We start from the raw sequence: 18519 nt of genomic DNA on the forward strand, positions 1-18519 counted from the left end.
TTCCAGAGTCATATTTCTGTGACTTAGACACTCAGGGCTTACTCCTTGCAGACTGTGATCTTTGGGGATTTCAGAATGCAGGATTTTGTTTGCCGGGATCATGGCCCTTGATTCCAGAACGACCAGGCAGGCTGTCTTGCTAATCTCCCCCTCCTGCTCTGGCTCCAGGGCTCAGCACTTCTCCTCAAACTCAGGTAGACTCTGACATGTCATGCCAGCAGCCGTGAGTGGGACTGTCCACAGCACTGTGCTCTGCGTCTCCCTCTCTGCCTGTGTCACAGCTGACTCTGTCCATCACCAGGCAGTAACTTCCCAGTCATCACCTGCATGCTTGGTCCAGCTACCTTGTGGATGACTTTGGATGTTTCCCCGCATCATAACTCAGCAATGAACTTCTTCTCATCTTTAGAGCCCTCTTGCTGTGCCTCCTCTGCCTCCCTCCTAGTCTCCCTTCTCCTACTCTTCCTTTTCATTCCTGATATCCCGTGTCTCTGGCCAGCTCTGCTCCACAGTCTTGTCCTTCAGGGTCACCAGTGGCCTTCTGTGTAAAACCAGAGTGGGTCCTGGCTTATCTGGATCACTGTTCAATTGTTTGGCATTCCTTGACCGCTGGACCCTCCTGTGTGTGATCTTCTCTTCTCTGTCATTTCTTGCTACTCAGCTGCAGCTCCCCGAGGGTCTTGATCTGCATGTTTATATAGTCTCTCCCCCTAGCTGGCATCACTGGTGAGATGAATCCCATGTCAAGGCTTTAGCTAGAACTGCTCATCTCTGCCTAGCCCCTCTTTCTACATGCTCCTCCCTAATTCTTCTGGGTGCTTGGAGTCAGGTTACATTCAGTTGGAGCCAGCTGGAGCCTGCTTTTGGTCCCCTGCTGCTCTTTCTCAGGCTTGGTGACTGAGCATCACAGAGCTCACGCCTTGCCCACCCATAAATCCTGCTGGGTCTAGTTTAAAACACATCATAGGCTAAGTTCTGCCTGCCTGCTCTGGCAGCATGCAGCTTCAGGACGAACCATGCATCTCTCTCACTGGGATCTCCCAGTGTCTGCCTCCCGGTTGGGGGGGGGGAGTCAAACACTCCTATTTAGCCCTTCCTTTTCCCAATCAGCAACAGCTCCAAGTACCCTTGGAAGACATGACGTGTCTCACGTCACTCCTAAGAGCCAAACCTAGCAGTCCTCTCTTTCTCCTCTCAGGAAAAGCAAAACCATCATAGTAACCTAGGACTCCATATGCTGAACTTCCAGGTAACCGCTTTCCCTGGTGCTGTGCTCAGCAATTCAAACCACTTGCTCCCAATAAATGTCAGCACAGCTCAACTAATTGCAGGGCTTCTTAAGGACCTATCACCTTTCTGAGTGAGTTCTTGGGGCACCTGCCATGTAAGAGCCCAGTCCTATTCCAGTGCCTACGTGTTTTGTTACCCCTGGCATTATTTCCTGCTGACTCTATTCAGCATATGCTCACTGCTTTTTGCTCACTTTCCTAGCTAGAACTTCGTCTCCATGGGTATATATAAGTGTGTGTGTGTGTGTTTATATACACATGGGTATTTATATAGTATGTAATAGTTTCAATAAGTCATTTGGCTTTCATATTGGAAAGCACAACTGACCCTTTGTTACTTAGCTCACATTTTGAGTTTGCAAAGGTAATATAAAAATGCACTATAAACTCTGCATAGATGAATCAGTCGTGTAAGAGCCATGATATATTTTATATATTTCATGACATATATTCATATACCATGAAATATATATTAGTCTTTTTAAATTTTATTTTTTAAAAAGAAAACAATTTTTTTTTCATTTTGCATGCCAATCCCAGTTCTCACTCCTTCCCCTCTTCCCATTCCCTTCACCTACCCCCTATTCTACCCCCTCATCCATTCCTTAGAGAGGGTAAGGCACATTGCTTTGGGGAAGGTCCGAGGCAATCCCTACTGTATCTAGGCTGAGCAAGGTATTCATCCAAAGAGAATAGGTTCCCAAGAGCCAGTACATGTAGTAGGAATAAATCCTGGTGCCACTGCCAGTGGCCCCTCAGTCTGCTCCAGCCATGGAACTGTCAACCACATTCAGAGGGACTAGTTGGGTCCTATGCTGCTTCCTTCCCTGTCCAGCTGGAGTTGGTGAGCTCCCATTAGCTCAGATAGACTGTTTCAGTGGATGAGCCCATCATGGTCTTGACCTTTTTGCCCATATTCTCACTCCTCCCACTCTTTAACTGAACTTTGGGAGCTCAGCCTGGTGCTCCACTTTGGGTCTCTGCCTCTGTTTCCATCAATTACTGGATGAAAGTTCTATGGTGATATTTAAGATATTCATCAGTCTGATTACAGGGCAAGGCCAGTTCAGACTCCTTCTCCTCTATTGCTTAGGGTCTTAGCTGGGGTCATCCTTATGGATTCCTGGGAATTTCTCTAGTGCCAGATTTCTTGCTAGCTCCATAATGGCTCCCTCAATCAAAATATCTCTTTCCTTGTTCTCATCTCTGTCCTTCCTTCATCTCAACTATCCTATTCCCTCAAGTTTCCCCCATCTCCCCTTCTCCTCTCTTCTTCCCCTTCCATCCTCTCTTCTCCCCACCCCCATGCTCCCAATTTTGTCAGGTGATCTTGTCTATTTCCCCTTTCCAGGTGGTTCTATGTATGTTTTTCTTAGGGTTCACCTTGTTACTTAGCTTCTCTAGGATCATGAACTATAGACTCAATATTTTTTGCTTTACAGCTAGTATCCACTTATGAGTGAGTACATACCATGTTCATCTTTCTGGGTCTGGGTTGCCTCATTCAGGATGGTTTTTTCTAGTTCCATCCATTTGCATGCAAATTTTAAGATGTCTTTTTATTTCTCCGCTGAGTAGTACTCTAAAGTGTAAATGTGCCACAATTTCTTTATCCATTTTTTGGTTGAGGGGCATCTAGGTTGTTTCCAGGTTTTGGTTGTTATAAATAATGCTGCTATGAACATAGTTGAACAAATGTCCTTGTAGTATATGATTGAGCATCTTAGTCTCTATCTTAAAGCCCAAGGTCGGCCTTGGAAAAGGTGTTAGGTTGGTCAAGAGTACAATTATAGCACTCACAGAATTCCGTGTCTCAGATGTGTGAGCATCCCCTAGGCCTCTGATAATGATGTTCAGAGTGAAAATACAGAGCATGGGGGGGGGTCTGTCCTCATATGGTCTCTTTCACCATTCCCTGATAAGCACAGGAGGGGCGGCCAGCCCAGCTCCTCCTCTGAGCTTTCCCAGCTGGAACAGTAGACTCACCTTCCTGGTGCACACTCAGACTACTTCCTGTTCTTTTCCTTTGCACGCTGGTATCCCTGTTTCTAAGGGGACAGGAGTGGTCTCAATGTGGAGGTCAGCTACGTGAGTCAGTGTGCACAGAGCTTAGCGTGTTCTGAGCTCGCATGGGTTTTTAATTTACTTATTTTCAGTTGTCAAATCCAAATTGCAGATACTTATGTTTTTCAGTGTGTTTTGAAAGATGGTGTACTGTGAAATGTATGGATTGCAATTATCAGCATGCATTGCTTATGTATTTAATGCTGTTTTATGTGATGAGAACATCAGATTGATTCTCAATAACTTTCCAACATACAACCATCACTGCGAATCAAAGCTAATCTCTTGAGCACACTCCTCCTAATGGGAGCTTTATGCACCCTTAATAGACATCAGCCCATCCCCACCCACTGCTAACAGCCACCACTGCCTTCTCCTGAGAGTCCCCTTTCCAGATACCTTTCTTGAAAGAGGTATGTGTATATGTTTATTATTGAATGTGAGTGTCCAGATGAGTGCTCTCCAGATAGAAAGTCCTCAGTCGGGCCAGCGAGGTGGCTCAGGGAATAAAGATGCTTAGCACCAAATCTGACTGCTGGAGTTCAATTCCCAGGACCCAGACTGTGGAAGGAGAGAACTGTCCCCTGCCTGCGGATGTCTGACCTCCTCAGTGTGCGCCACACACACAGATGCACACGCTAAGTACATGAACACTTGTTTTTAGCAGAGAAAGTACTCATAAGCAGCCCCTTCAAGGAGGGAGTGAGATGCCCAAGTGCTTGGCAGGCAAACCCTAGTGGCTAGGGTGCTCGCAAATCTGCGCGTCAAATACCAGGCTTGCGGGCAAAAACTCAGACTTCATGGGGCTTGGGGCAGAGTTATTTTAAAGTGAAGAGAAGTAAGAAACATTTAGTTTTGTTCAAAATAGGGAGGGAGCGATGGGGAAGGCTAGGAATGTACTATTTGATATTCTTGGAGATTTTTCTGTTTAAAAAAACTTGAAAAGCGGCCGGCAGTGAAATGCTGGCCGTTCAGCACTCATTAGTGGCAAATAGAATAAAGCCGGACTGTTATTAAAAGAACATTATTTTTGAAGCATAATGCGAGTTTAATTACCTCTACTTTCCGTGTGCTCTCATTTTTGTTCACTTTAAATGCAGTCTCTAATTCAGCGTGATGGAGTCTGTACATTTCCTTCGGGACTTTTCCCATGAAGAGGGCACATCACCAAGGTACACATTCTGAATGTGTCCAGTTTGTTCTTTAGACTTGAATTTGTGTCCTAAATCCTGCTACCAAGCCCCAGCTACATGTGCTGCTTTGCAGATGCAGATGAATAGGTAGAGAATGGGCGATCTGGGCCTCATCCTGCTGCTGCAGGAAGAGAGAGAAAACTAGAAAAGGCCAGGCAGTAGCAGACGTAAGGTTTTGATGCCTTTTTACACGGAATACGTGCATGTTCTCGGTCTCAGTAGCCTGAAAAGGCTGCCAAGATACGCGAGCGCCCGTGGGCGTACAAATAGTAACCCAGTTCTGCCTACCATCACTGCTTGCACGGTAGCCTAAAGCCATCTGGTAAATGGCAAGACGACGGAATCTCCATCTAGCTTCCTATTAACAGAATTGCTTATGGAATGAGAAATCTGGTCTGTTAAACTTTCTGCTGAATGTGGAGTTCATCTCATGTTTCCATGTGTCTCTACCCAGCCTCCTGGGTTACGGCCTTGTTCACAGGAAGTGCTGATAAATAGACAGAGGGCTTCAGAGGCCTGCCATGCACCTGATTTCCGTCTCTAATAAGACGACATATGCTATTTGCGAAAATATATTTTTGAGATTAATTCACATAATATGCATTTCACTTGTTTCAAATAGCAAACTTGGTGTTTTCCTTTAAAAAGTATATTTACAACATTGAGCAACCATCTGCACTAACAAATGACAGATTTGATCACTATTTTTGATAACTCCAAAAGAAATCTGGGACCTATTAGCAGTCACTGCTGCTCTCTCTGCCTGGAAACTCGGGCAGGCAAATCTGCAGAGTAGCCCATTTTGGATACTCTGTGTTAGATGAGTCCTACAATAAATGGTCTTGGAGTCTGGCTTCTTTCACTAAGAAGATATTGTTAAGTTAATTAATGCTTTAAATCGCCTCCAATTTGCTTCTTTTCAGGTACTAATACACCATGTTTATTTACTCATTCATCAGCCAATGGATAATTTTTGTTCCATTTTTCTCCAGTTATCCACAGGGCTGGTCTAATCATCATCATACCCATGCTTTCATTTTTCTTGGCTACATAACCAGTAGCGGAATCTTTGGAGTCAGGATGCGATTCTACCTCATTGATCAGTTTCTGGGTTGTTTTCTATGCATGAGAGCTGCACCAATTTTGTTCATAATTGCAGTAGATGGAGTTGGTTCTTTATAGTCTACTAGCCTTGGTTAGTGTGTGTCTTTTGTTTCACAAGCACCCTAGAGAGAGGGAGGTCCTTACTGCAGCTTCAGCGTGCCTGTCGCTGATGTCTGTTGACTGTCTTTTCATATGCTTACTGGAGATTGGTTTATCAACTCTGAAGAAATGACTTCACTCTTTAGTCCATTTGGAAACGATTGTCTTCTGTTACTGAGTTGTAAATATGTAAATGTTCTGAGTAGAAGTCCCTTATTCCTTATAGGATTCTCAAATATTTTCTCCCGTGTCGTGGACTTTCCTTTTGTTTTCTTGATGGTGTTTCTGCTGCACAAGAGTTTTGAACTGGTTGAAGTTGAGTTCCCTTGTGCTTGCTTTTTGTCCTTAGTGCTTGGAGTGCCATGCCTGGAAACTCACTGTTGAACCTCTGTCCACAAGGGGCAGCTCTTGTGCTGTGTTCTGAGCTCTAAGTTCTTTTTTTTGAAATAAGTTATAATATGAGGTTGGGAAGCAACCTTCTTTTCCTCCCATGTGTTTCTATTTATCTCAGAAGTTCTTATTGAAAAGAACACTCTCTTCCCATTGGATGGCTTTGACATCTGTCTTAGCTCACTCAGCCTGTTGTGGTGGAGTTGCAGACTGGGTAGCTGTAGAAAAAGCACACATTTGTTTTTCACGGTTCTGGAGGCTGGAAGTCCTAGACCAGGGCACCAACAGGTGCAGTGTCTAGTCATGCCTGCTTCCTGGTTCATAGTGACGTCTCCTTCTTATTCCTGAGGTGAAAGCGGTGAAGAAGAAACATTCTTTCCACCCACAAGGGCTCTCCCTTCATAGCGCCATCACCTTCCAAGGGCGCCACACTTCATACAATCATTTTGTTTGACTTCTGGGAAATATAAGCATTCAACACATGTCAGCTTTGATGTGATATATATATTTGGCTCTGGGTTTTATCCCACAGAGATCTATGACTTGTCTATGGGGAAGAAATTTGGTTTTTCTTCTGTGCCTAAAAATCTTGGGCCATGTGGGAGTTTGGGGGCAGTGACACTCGGACTTGATGGCAGTTCAGAGGCTAGCCTGCAGGGGTGTAAGCTCAGTTAGAAATTGACCCTGAGCAACTTGTTCAGCTTCTGTGACCTAGGGTCTTTCCTCTGAAGAGTCAGACCTCTTTGAACTCAATGAGGGAGGCATACAAGGAACATATGAATTGCATACATGTTCCTATGTGACTTTGGTCCTGTGAAGTTGTTCTACCTAGATAGATCATGGACGCCAAAGCCCATGGAAACTGTGCAATGGTCTTAGCTACAGCAAGAGAGCAAAGGAGGTAGGATTAACATCTGGTTCCACTTACAGAGCCTTGGTGCCTCTTTTCCTGGTGATGGTACCTATGATCTTGCTCCGTACCACTGTGTCAGTAGTGTTGGCCAAGCCTCTTCTGATGTCTCTTAAAGTTTCCCTCATCTCTTAGGAAGCTCCTGTGCTCTCTGACAACATCCTCCCTTTATGGGTGGTTCTAGCTATTGGGACATACTAGAGAATCCGTTCTGGTTTACTTGGCTGAACGGCTTGGACACAGCAAACCAATGCTTTCATTTGGGCACTGATTGCTGCCTAACAGGAAGAGATCACATGACCCTGGGCCTGGATGGGACACCAACTAGTTCTGCTAGGTCTACAGTTATGCCACCATGATGGGAGATCTGGGAATAAATTCTTTCACCTCGTGTGTCTCTCCTTTTCTTTATAAAATGCGGAACTTGTTAGATAGTCTCCAGGGTACTTTGTGACTTTAAAATTCAATATGCCTATAAATATGACTAAATGATTTCACAACTATATTTAAAACTGCAAGAGCAGACTAAAGGGTAGGGAAATAGCTAAGATTCTACTGTTGGAGTCATAATTGGAGCTGAGTTTCAAGAAGTGTGGTGGGTTACAAAATACCCAAACATCATTGGTAAGAGACTGAAAAGGTTGAATGTCACTGACAAACTCCTTCCTGCTGCAGGATGGATTCTCATGAAAGATGCCGAAAAGTGTTTGAAGGGTGAAAATTTGGAGGATGTCATCCTTTAGGAGGCTGTCTGCAAGGCACCCCTTTGGTAGACTAGGTATCCTTCTGTTTTTATTACACAGGCCTTCATCGTGTTAAACAACTCAGGCAAAGCAGTTTCTAATGAATTGTGAGAAGCATTAGAAATAAAAGTGTCTAAGAGCAATAAGGGTTCCCTGACCTGTGGGAAGCCCAAGGACCGCCCACCTCTATCCAGGTCTCCTAGAGCAGATGAGGGAGGGTGTCTTGATTGGGGGAGGGGGAGGGAAATGGGAGGCGGTTGCGGGGAGGAGGCAGAAATCCTTAATAAATAAATAAATAAATAAATAAATAAAAAAAAAAAAAAAGAAATAAAAGTGTCTCTCCCTTTTTAATGTCTTCAAAGGTATAGCTTTGTTGGAGGAAGAGAGGCTGTTTGTTGGTTCCCGGCTGCTTAGCCCCGAAATAATCACACAGAAACTATATTATTTAAAACACTGCTTGGCCAATTACTTCATTGTATTTCTAGCTAGGTCTTACATCTAGAATTAACCCATCTCCATTATTTTATATTTTACCATGAGGCTCCTGGCCTACCAGCAAGGTTCGAGCGTGTGTCTCCAGCAGGGCTACATGACTTCTCTCTTACTCTGCCTCCTTTCTCCCAGCATTCAGTTTTAGTTTTCCCCGGCCTACCTCTGTTCTCCTATAGCTCTGCTATGGGCCCAAAGCAGTTCCTTTATTAACCAATGGTATTCACAGCATACAGAGGAGAATCCCACATCACTGTCCACTCTTCTGAGCACTTTCTTCTGGTACTTGCTCCATACAGTTCCCTCAATCAAGGCATCCTGATATGCTATGGGGTATGAGCAGCAAACATGACTTGACTGTCTCTTTCTAAACACTCTTCATAGCTCATCCAGGAGATAAAGTGGAATCTTCCTTTCCTCACTTGTAAAAAACAAATTTGTTGTCTTTATAAAGATCAGATAGGCAGAAAAAAACCCACTTTCTTGTTATATATTTAGCCACTAAAAAATAACCATGAGAGGTAGTTTGCTAGATTTAACTTCAGAATTAAAAAAATACAGGCACACACATATGAGTATAGATATATGTGTGATGGAGGAAGGTCATTGGTTAATTAAATAAAGAAACTGCCTTGGCCCATTTTATTGATTAGAATATAGGTGGGTGGAGTAAACAGAACAGAATGCTGGGAGGAAGAGGAAGTGAGCTCAGAGATGCCATGGTCCCCTCTCCCGGGCAGACGCGATAGCTCTGCTCTCTGAAGCAGATGCGATGGAGCAAGCTGCCAGGTCAGACATGCTGAATATTTCCCAGTAAGCGCACCTAGTGGTGCTATGCAGATTATTAGAAATGGGTTAGGCAAAATATGAGAATTAGCCCGTAAGAGGCTAGAGCTAGTAGGCCAAGCAGTTTCCGTGTAATTATTTCGGGGCATAAGCTAGCAGGAGGCCGGGGTGCTGGGGACGCAGCCCCACCGCTCCTATTACTACATATGTGTAAACAGATACATGAACATGAACACACAAACACATGGATATAGACATGTACTCAGAGGCAGATGCATAAACATGAATACAAAGCATATGAATGCAGATAATATGTATATAGAAACAAATACATGAATATAAACACATAGGCATATGTATACAGAGAAATTTGCATAAACCTGAGTACAAGAATACACAAATGTATACTGTGTAAACAGAGACACATACATAAAAATTGACACATACACATGAATATACACACATGCATATAGATCCATATACACATGAATATGACAAAACTCATGTGAATGCAGGTACTGGGAAGAACACAGACACAGGCACATAAATATAAACATATATGAACATAGGCACAGGAACGTGAACAAATACATGAATGTAGATATAGGCACATGCATGCACAAACACTGACATAATCTACATGATTGTAGACACTTGCATGAATATAGCTATAGACACATGAATATTCATGTGCATGTGAACACATATACAATGAACACATGATGTGGGATTCATATGCTGTGAATGTTTTATTGCCATTGGTTAATAAAGAAGTTGCTTTTGGTCAATGGCTTAACAGAGTAAAGCCAGGTGGGAGCTCTGAACAGAGATACAGAGAGAAAGTAGGCAGAGTCAAAGAGATACCATGTAGCTGCCAAAGGAGAAAGCTGTGAGCCACCAGCCAGAACATTACTGATAGGCCACGAGCCTCATGGTAAAATGCAAAATAATAGAAATGGGTTTATTCAATATGTAAGAGTTAGTTAATAAGAATCCTGAACTAATAGGCCAAGCAGTGTTATAATTAATATAGTTTCTGTGTGATTATTTCAGGTCTGGGCAACCAGGAAATGAATGAACAGTCTCAGCCTACAAACACATGCATATATGAATGTAGACCAAGCATACATGTACAGACATACACAAAGACTTACATATAGCAGATGAACATAGACATAAACATATACATGATGACCCATGTACATGTAGACACATGACTATGGACACATAAATGCAGACACAAATACAAACACTCTTATACGCATGAATACAGACATGTGCATACATGAGTGGAGACCACACACCATATACACTCATGTACACATGTACACACATGTACATGAATATTGATGCACAAATCCATATACACATTTATTTCAGAGAACAAAAAAGCTAATGGTGTGTATACAGTTTCAGGCAGCTTTTAAAAATTAACCTTAACTTATACAAGTGCATTTTTCATGTACTTAACTCTCCATGAAGTTAATGGCTGTGTAGTGTTCCATGTACGTGGTATAACTTTTACAAACCAGACCTCTTGTTATTCAGGTCATTTCCATCTTACCTCTTAAATCATCTTAGGGATCTTTGTGTTGAACCAGCCCACTGTCAGGATTCCACTGAGTGTCTGGCGGGATAGCATGAGTTCTTGTTTTCTCCTGTTTACAAGTGGTGTGTGTTATGGGCCACCTATGTAGAAAGGGGAGGCCTAGCAACAGAGGCCCCTGTATGCTCAGTGCTGGGGACTCCGGACCTCTGTGGGGCAGCTCTCCCAGGTGAGGGCTTCATTCTGAATGCATGCCTTGTCACAGGTCCATTCTTTCTTCAGCTTGCCAGAGGAAGGAGAAGTCTGTCAGCCCACACCAAGCCTGCCTTGCGTTTGGTTGGTGTCTGCACTCAGGTACTCCCAGTAGCCATACAGTGATCACAGACCATTTTCCCCGTCTCATTCCTTACCATACTCAGTTGTTTCTTCTTTTATTTTCCCCAATGTTAAGCACTTACTTTTTGTAAGGGATGACATCAAATGCCATCAATATGCATGGTTAAATGTCCTGCAATCTGCACCCTAGAACACACACAGAGAAATGACATTATAGGTAGTTTTAATGCAAGGCAGGCAACACTGTAAATGAGTGGTGTTAGCCCTGATATTTAGGAAGAGAAATGGGGAAAGGAAGGACAGTGATATTTTGAGTAAACTTTACTCTGTAGGCATTGTGTGGAAGAGTTTGTTGTGATGGACAGTCAGCAGAACCATGGCAGAGATGCCATTCTGACATGGACTTGGAGGATGAATTCATGAAAGAAGATGGCAAGGGCATTTCCTGGCATTTCATTTGAATAATGTGCCTAGGTAATTACAAGGAGGCCTCTCAGAGCTTGTTATATATAGTGGGATTGTTTATGCATGTGCTATACGGCTTGTTCCAGAGGGGATACAAGTTCTGAAAGAGCCTAAAACATACTGAACGATAGTCGTGCCTGTCAGGAAGCAGGGCCTAGTTATAATTAATGCATTGTTGGCAATATCCAGACTCATTTTCTTCCCCAAGTGCCTGTCTATTCAGAAACCAAGCAATGAGCAGGTTAAACAAATGCGTGAATTCATCATGATCAATTTAAGTATGGTCCTAATTAACCCATTTCCTAACATTTCCTATCATTGTAAATGTAATTGATGTTCACACCCACACTCCAATTAATATGCATATATATTTACAAACAAGAAAATGCGTGATTTTTTTATGGCAAAGCGATACCGTGCGCTTTCTGTTTTAGGGTTGTTTGAAAGAATCATGACGGGAATGGATACTGTAGATCTGATGAGCTGGGTTGTACCTGGAAGAGTGTCTTGTTGCAGACTGGCTGATCCGTGTGGAAAAACCGTTACTCAGTGTTTGATCTCCTTGGATTTCTAATTTGTAAATGCCTCCTCCATAAAAGTGCTGTCAACTGAAGTTTGGGGAAACAGGCAATAAAAATATTCCTACACACTCAAAGTAAAGGCATCACAAGCTTAGAAGGAAGCATTGTGGGAAGCATCAAGCTCTCCAGAGGAAGAATCTGCAAGGAAGGGATCCGTTAAACCTCATCCTGGTCTCAGGCCACTGGGAGTCTTTGAGGGCATTCGTTTTAAAATGCAGGGAGTGGAAAAGCTTTATGTAACGCATGGAGAAAAGGCCTCAAGAATGATGGTTTTGTCTCAGAAAATCACTAAGGAGTGACTTGATAGCCATAGAAATTTGGTGACTGTGTATGGTATCTAGAAGCAATATAGTTCCTGGATGTAATTGTCAAGAACCATAGTCTCACAGCCTCGGATGCTGGATACTAGCCGCACGTTGCTATAGCAACCAAACAAGTAGCTGTAGCAGGATAGTAAGCAACAAAAAGTTATAATATTTAAGAACTCAAACTTTAATCTCTCATTTCTAGTCTACTTTTAGGACCAATGCTGTTGGTTATTGTTCTCAAAAGGAGAAAAGTTGGGGTCTTTTTGAGTAATTTTACTTTGGGGGACCTTTTGTGGGATGAACTGTGTGTTAAGGTCATCAGCAAACTTACCCTGACTCTTGCTCCTTCTCTTAGTCATGCTAATAGGAAGTACTGCTTGGAGCTGTCCATCTGTAAAGTGCTGAAAGTATAGCTCAAGATCAGCACCACTCTTTCTCAGGAAACTCCCTTATTGGTGCACATTTTGTTTTCTGGGCTGGAGCAGACACATATTAAACACATTCACACACTCAAATATGAGCATCAAGGTTTGAGTAGTTGTGTATTAAAACCCAGTGACATTCACCTCTTTAAAATCGGTATTAAATGAGCTGCCTTAGATTTATATTTATAGTTAGGAGAATATATTACAGTTCTGTAAGGTTTCGTATAGTCCATGGATTTCTTTAACAATATGTAATTAAATAAAAAATACTTAGCACTGTCATTCTCCTCTCTCTGCAATGATTAGATAATGGTTAAATTCTCAGTTTAAGTAAAAAACAAAAACCAAAAAAACAGAAAAACCCCACCAATCTCACAGAAATGAAAATTGTTAGGAATATTTGGATTTGAGATGTTTGCAGTGTTGTTTTTTTCTGTTGCCATGTTGGTCAAGTTTAAAAAACTTTCCTAGGTACTGAGAGTGAGCTACTTACAAATGCCCAAGTTACAGAGGAAAAGCATCATTTACCTAGACTTTTTTATTATCAAATGTTTTCATTAATGCTCTTATTTGCTTTAGAAAAAGGACCAGAACAAAATAATAACAGCCTTCTTAGCCAGTAGTACACAAAAATAGTTTTCTCTTCACTAAACAATAATTGCGCATACAAAATTAAATATAGTTTGCTCCTATAGCAATGCATGTTGGGCTCACAGCACAGAAAATGTTACTTGTGTTATTAGAACATTTCAGATGTTCACAACTGTCCATCTCCCCAGAAGCATTGTGCTGAGACTTGATACCATGCAGTAGATGTGGGGTAAAATCAGGCCATCACAGGCTGTGATATTTGATCACAAAATGCATTTTAGAGTGTACAATAGGGACAAGTTCATTAAGAGTTTGATCTTCAGCCAGGCGAGGTGACCCACACCTTTAATCCCAGCACTCACGAGGCAGAGGCAGGTGGATCTCTGTGAGTTTGAGGAGAGCCTGGTCTATAGAGCAAGTTCCAGGACAGTCAGAACTGTTGAACAGAAAGACCCTGTCTTGAAAGACAAAACCAAAAAGAAAGAAAAAAGAATTTTATCTTCAACTTGTTGAACAAGCAAACCAATTTATGTTTTACCTTAACTCAGGACAGTAATTTGGAACCATCCAGTGCCTTCCTGGTGTTTTTGGTTTTCAGATGTAAGGAGCAGCAGTTGGTCTATATAAAAGAATGTTTGGAAAGATGCGATGTGGTCATGTTGGCAGACTCTGTGGTGGATGGGGCTCTGATTGTTGTGCCTGAGGAATCCCACTGCCACCATGCCTGATTCTGTACCTCCTAGCCCGGTCACTCTGGGTATTAAGTTTGTCCTTCTCAGATTAGAAGCTCCACAAGTGGGATTTTCTTTTTCACAGAGCTCTGATTTTCCCCTTGCAGAAGAAGAATACTGTCTGCCGTATTGGAGCAGGTGAATTAATGTGGCTATGTTTGAGAATTTCCAAGAACATTGAACTACCAGCTCAATAAATAAATACTAACTCCAAGCTGAACCTTCTGCATTCATCTTCTCTGAGTCAAAAATATAACTATCCTTGAAGAAACTGAGGAGAGATTTGTAGATTGATACTTTCAAGTTGGCAAAGCCTACCCTAAGATATCCATTTTACTGTAGGAAAATATCTCTGAACTGTGGCTTTCATTGTGAAATTTTATGCTTAGAACCTGTGAAAGTCCTTAATATGAGGATAATTTTGACGCTTGTCACTCATATTCTTCATTATATATGCATGAAGTTAAGATAAATTGAATTGGTTATTAGCCATCGCTATTAACATAAATAACAAAAGACAAATTAAAATGCTCTCTAACAATCACAGGTAAAGTTGACTTACATATTGCAACTTATGTTAACCAAATATTTAAATGCTGTGTGTATGTATTTTCAAGTTCACTATATTTTTATTACTGTTTTTACTGTATGTAAACAAGGGGATAAATCATCATTGGTTAATTATTCTAACTCTGGATAGCTCTAAGTAGTGTTGCCCTGAGAACCATGTAGTTGATTTATTGTTTGCAATTTACTGGTTGTGCTTCCTTTTGATTTTTCACATTTGTTTCTGAGAGAGGATTAGGAATCTCCGTACTGAGCCTCAGTGCTGGCTTTCTGTCGATGCGAACAGGGATCAGGAGAACCAGATCCTCCGGGGCCCTTGGCTCCAAGCAGCTTGTGGCCTTTCATTCTTGAAAATGGCGAATTTGTTCATTGATATCAACAGGAGAGGGTAAAATGTGTTGCCAGAAAACAAAAGAGCAGCTAATCTTTAATTTAATGTCGCAAAACAAAGTACTTGTTGAGACTTTGGAGCTTACGGCTACAGAAATAAGAAAGGTGTTGATGTTCCAGCTCTCTTGTTTACCAGCCTGTAAATCCTTCATTCTGGATTCGGAACCAGACCCCAGAGGTTGAATAAAACATGAGCACATGCTCTCCTTTTCTTGTGGTTCTGTGTGAATCTCTGATTGTGAAAAGTCTACTGATAGCAAGCTTCAAGGAACTCAGTGGTTCTTAAGGCTAGATTTTTTTTTTGTACCCTTGTTCAGTCTTCAAAAGGAGCATTGCTTGCATAAGGGTGGTTGGCTTGTGACCTAATTTACCAGCAAAGGGTGTTGGTTTTTCATTTTGCCTTTCCTCCTGGGAATAAGAAGTTAACACGGGTGCTTTAAAGGAGGTTGTCACCTGGGCTGAGCTGTAAGAAGCAGCTGCATTCCTGATGAACCCTGCCCAGCCTCCACGCCACAGCAGTCTATGTAGGGTAGACCACATCACTGAGCATCCAGATCTAGCCACTTTGAGCAGTGAAATCCATCCATACAACACTGAGATAGCTTTGTGCCATCCTGAGCAGAGATCTCCAAACCAGCCTTGGGTCAAGTTTCAACAATCTGGAGGCATTTTAGCAATGTGAATTAGGTCAGCAAAGGGCAAAAAAGGAGATTTACTTGGGTGGTCACACTGGCTTCTTAGAGCTAGCTAACAATTTTACGGCCATCAACTGAGCGACTGTGTACTGGCCATTGATGAGCTTGTCCCTACTACAGTTGTTCTGAGTCACATCTAAGCCAGATAGGCTAAAGGCCCAGCTACTCCTTGGTGATATTTAAGCATATATCTGACTTCTGCTTCGGAAGTCAAGAAACATACCGGTGGTGTTTCTGTGCAGATTTCCCCATAGCCTCATCGGTTTCCCTGGTGGAAACATGCACTTATGTTTGCCTACAAAGAGATGGCGAAAAACTGCCATTCAAAGGCATGGAAAATATATGGCAAACCTTTATTTAGTAGCTCATGGTTATAGTGAGAAAGGGAATATCGGTCTGAGAAGATGCAAGCAGAGCTCCTGTTAGTGGCACAAGCCAAGGAGGTCACAGAATGGCCCACCCTGTCCCCATTAGTGATTTCATCTACACCTTACTTGGTCTTCTAGGAACCCAACTTTCAACAATGCCACAATTCTTCTCAGTTGTGCTTAGTTGGTCCTGCATATGCCAGGTGTCCCAAGTCACCCTGGTTACAGTGACTTCCTAATCCTCGTTTCTAGAAGACTCTAGTTGTTTACCAGGTCTGGGGTACTGCCGATCACCCTGGTCTCTGCTTTCCATATGAGATCGTGTTTTGGACAGGAGCATATTAGTTCTGGAGCCACCTCTGATCCAGATGGCTCATGTGCTTTTGTTTCGTTTGCTGTGGAATGTAATGCAAACAGTACCACCCTCTAGGCTATCAGGAGGCAGATGAGCAAACCACATGGTCCCGGGGATCCCTTAGTACAAGGTGCCGGTGCCTCTTCATCCTGAACGGATGTTCCTCTTCCTCCCAGCATACTTGACACATCTGCTCTGATCTGTTCAGTCCTCTCTCCCCACCACTTGATAGAGAACCTGTTGAGTGTAAAGACAATGCAACATCCTGTTTCCTGACCCAAAGCTCACCCTAGAGTGCCATCCTTACCCCATGCACCTTCCAGTGCCATTCTTATCCAAGTCCTCACTCTCTTTGTCATCTTTACCCAAGACGGTCCCCTCCTCATCCCATAATAACCTGAGACCTCACTGTCCTATTTATGCGTCCCCCCAGGGCCCACTTCCCACTGTCCTCCTTGACCAAGACCCTGCTCTCCGATGTCTGCTTTGCCCCAGGCTTCATCCTCCCTTTCATCACAAGCTCAGGTGCCACTCTTCCATTTCACCATTAGCTGAGGCCCCGCCCTCCAGCTTCAGTATTGTCTGGGATCCCTCCCACTGGCGAAAAACTGGTGAATGGATTCATTACCTATAGATTCTGGGCAAGGATGAATTACCAGGAGAGGGTGACTCCCCAGCGCAGAGAAGTGCTCCATCGGTCAGCAGGTCACAGAGGACCATGGGGTCATAGCACTGCCATTTTCTTTGGATTTTGAGTCAGTTGTTTAATGACCAGAGACTCTAATCTCGTGGTCTTCAGTGAAACAGAAGATGTCTAGACAACAAGGAGCCACTGACGAGACATTGTAGTGAAGGAGTCCGAGTCTTGCTTGAGTACTTTCTCTGTGATGTCATCATACAGTGCTCCAGAACCAGAAGTGGACTGCCAAGTGCTCAGGAGGGAACAGCACCATAGGTAGTGATCCAGACAGCGGGTACTAATTCTCTCTTGGCTCTGGAGCTCAGACTCTGACTGTGAGGTGCAGGCTGAGGAACTGGTTTATTCTGCCAGTTCTAGGGGGTCCATTCCATGCCTCTTCTCAGAGCCTGGTGTTGACTGGAGACCTTGGCATTCTTTGGCTGGAGACCCATTAGTCTAGTCCTCAGTTTGCCTGTCCTCACATTGAGTCAGTGTTCTGGGACACCTGTCATTGGCCTTCGTTAATTATAGAGTGATCTCATCTCAAGATCCACAATTATGCCTACAAAGACCTGTTTCTAAGTAATATCGCATCATGGGGATCCAAATAGTCATAGATTTGTGAGATGGGGTTGGGGGAAAGCATTTAACCTTCTCCACTGGTTGAGGCAACATCTGTGCTGAGTAACATCAGCACATCCTATGGCAGGCAGCCTGCTTTCTCAAAAGAGATCTTCAGTGTCCTTTGTGTTACAGTTGTTCCTTCCAGTCACCTGGTCTGATGGTGAGGCAAACTGAAGGAAGCTTGGATCACTTTACTGTTTTCTATCTAGAATATTAACGCAGGGTTTTGTGAGCTGGGAGTGCTTCTCTGCCCCCAAGTGACCACAGCACATCTTCCGAATGGGGCCCCAAAGCAAATCCCCTCAGACCGGTAGCAACACACTGCAACTTTGCATCTTAAGGCATTGAACCACAGCAGGAGCATGCTAGTCTACATTAGTTAAGTTGGTGTAAACATGAGGTGTCCTGTACAAAGCCAGTCTTATGAACAATGAATTGCTTGGTAGGATCCTTGCCGTTCCCACGTAGGCTGTCTGTGCCGCCGGAGTAGCTCGTGGATGTTTGTTTGTTTGTTTACTAGGACTGTGTTTCTGAATGCCTCCTGCAGTATTGGCACGGTGGCCAGGCTAAGCAGCTGTCCTGTTATACTTGGTCTTTTCCAGCCACTAGCTCTGTAGAACTGATAGTGTAGGAATTCCAAAGCTCGAAGAAATCCAGACTCTGGTTATTCTGCATGTGGTTCTAGAGGAGGTTATTCTGCTAAAAGTGAGGTTTTAGGCATAGTAATTTGGTCAGCCATCAAACACCTAAGACTTTTATCACCTTTGCCATATCACTGTCTTATTTCCATT

At 43.0% G+C, this 18519-nt stretch overlaps 1 protein-coding gene across 2 annotated transcripts in view; it reads left to right on the forward strand.

The window, feature by feature from the left end:
• Dlgap2 (DLG associated protein 2) overlaps positions 1–18519 on the forward strand; it is a 688019-nt gene that overhangs the window by 250304 nt on the left and 419196 nt on the right. The gene's annotated exons all lie outside the window — the stretch shown is intronic.

Source organism: Microtus pennsylvanicus, chromosome 9 (assembly GCF_037038515.1).
Source record: "Microtus pennsylvanicus isolate mMicPen1 chromosome 9, mMicPen1.hap1, whole genome shotgun sequence".
Lineage (NCBI taxonomy): Eukaryota > Metazoa > Chordata > Mammalia > Rodentia > Cricetidae > Microtus > Microtus pennsylvanicus.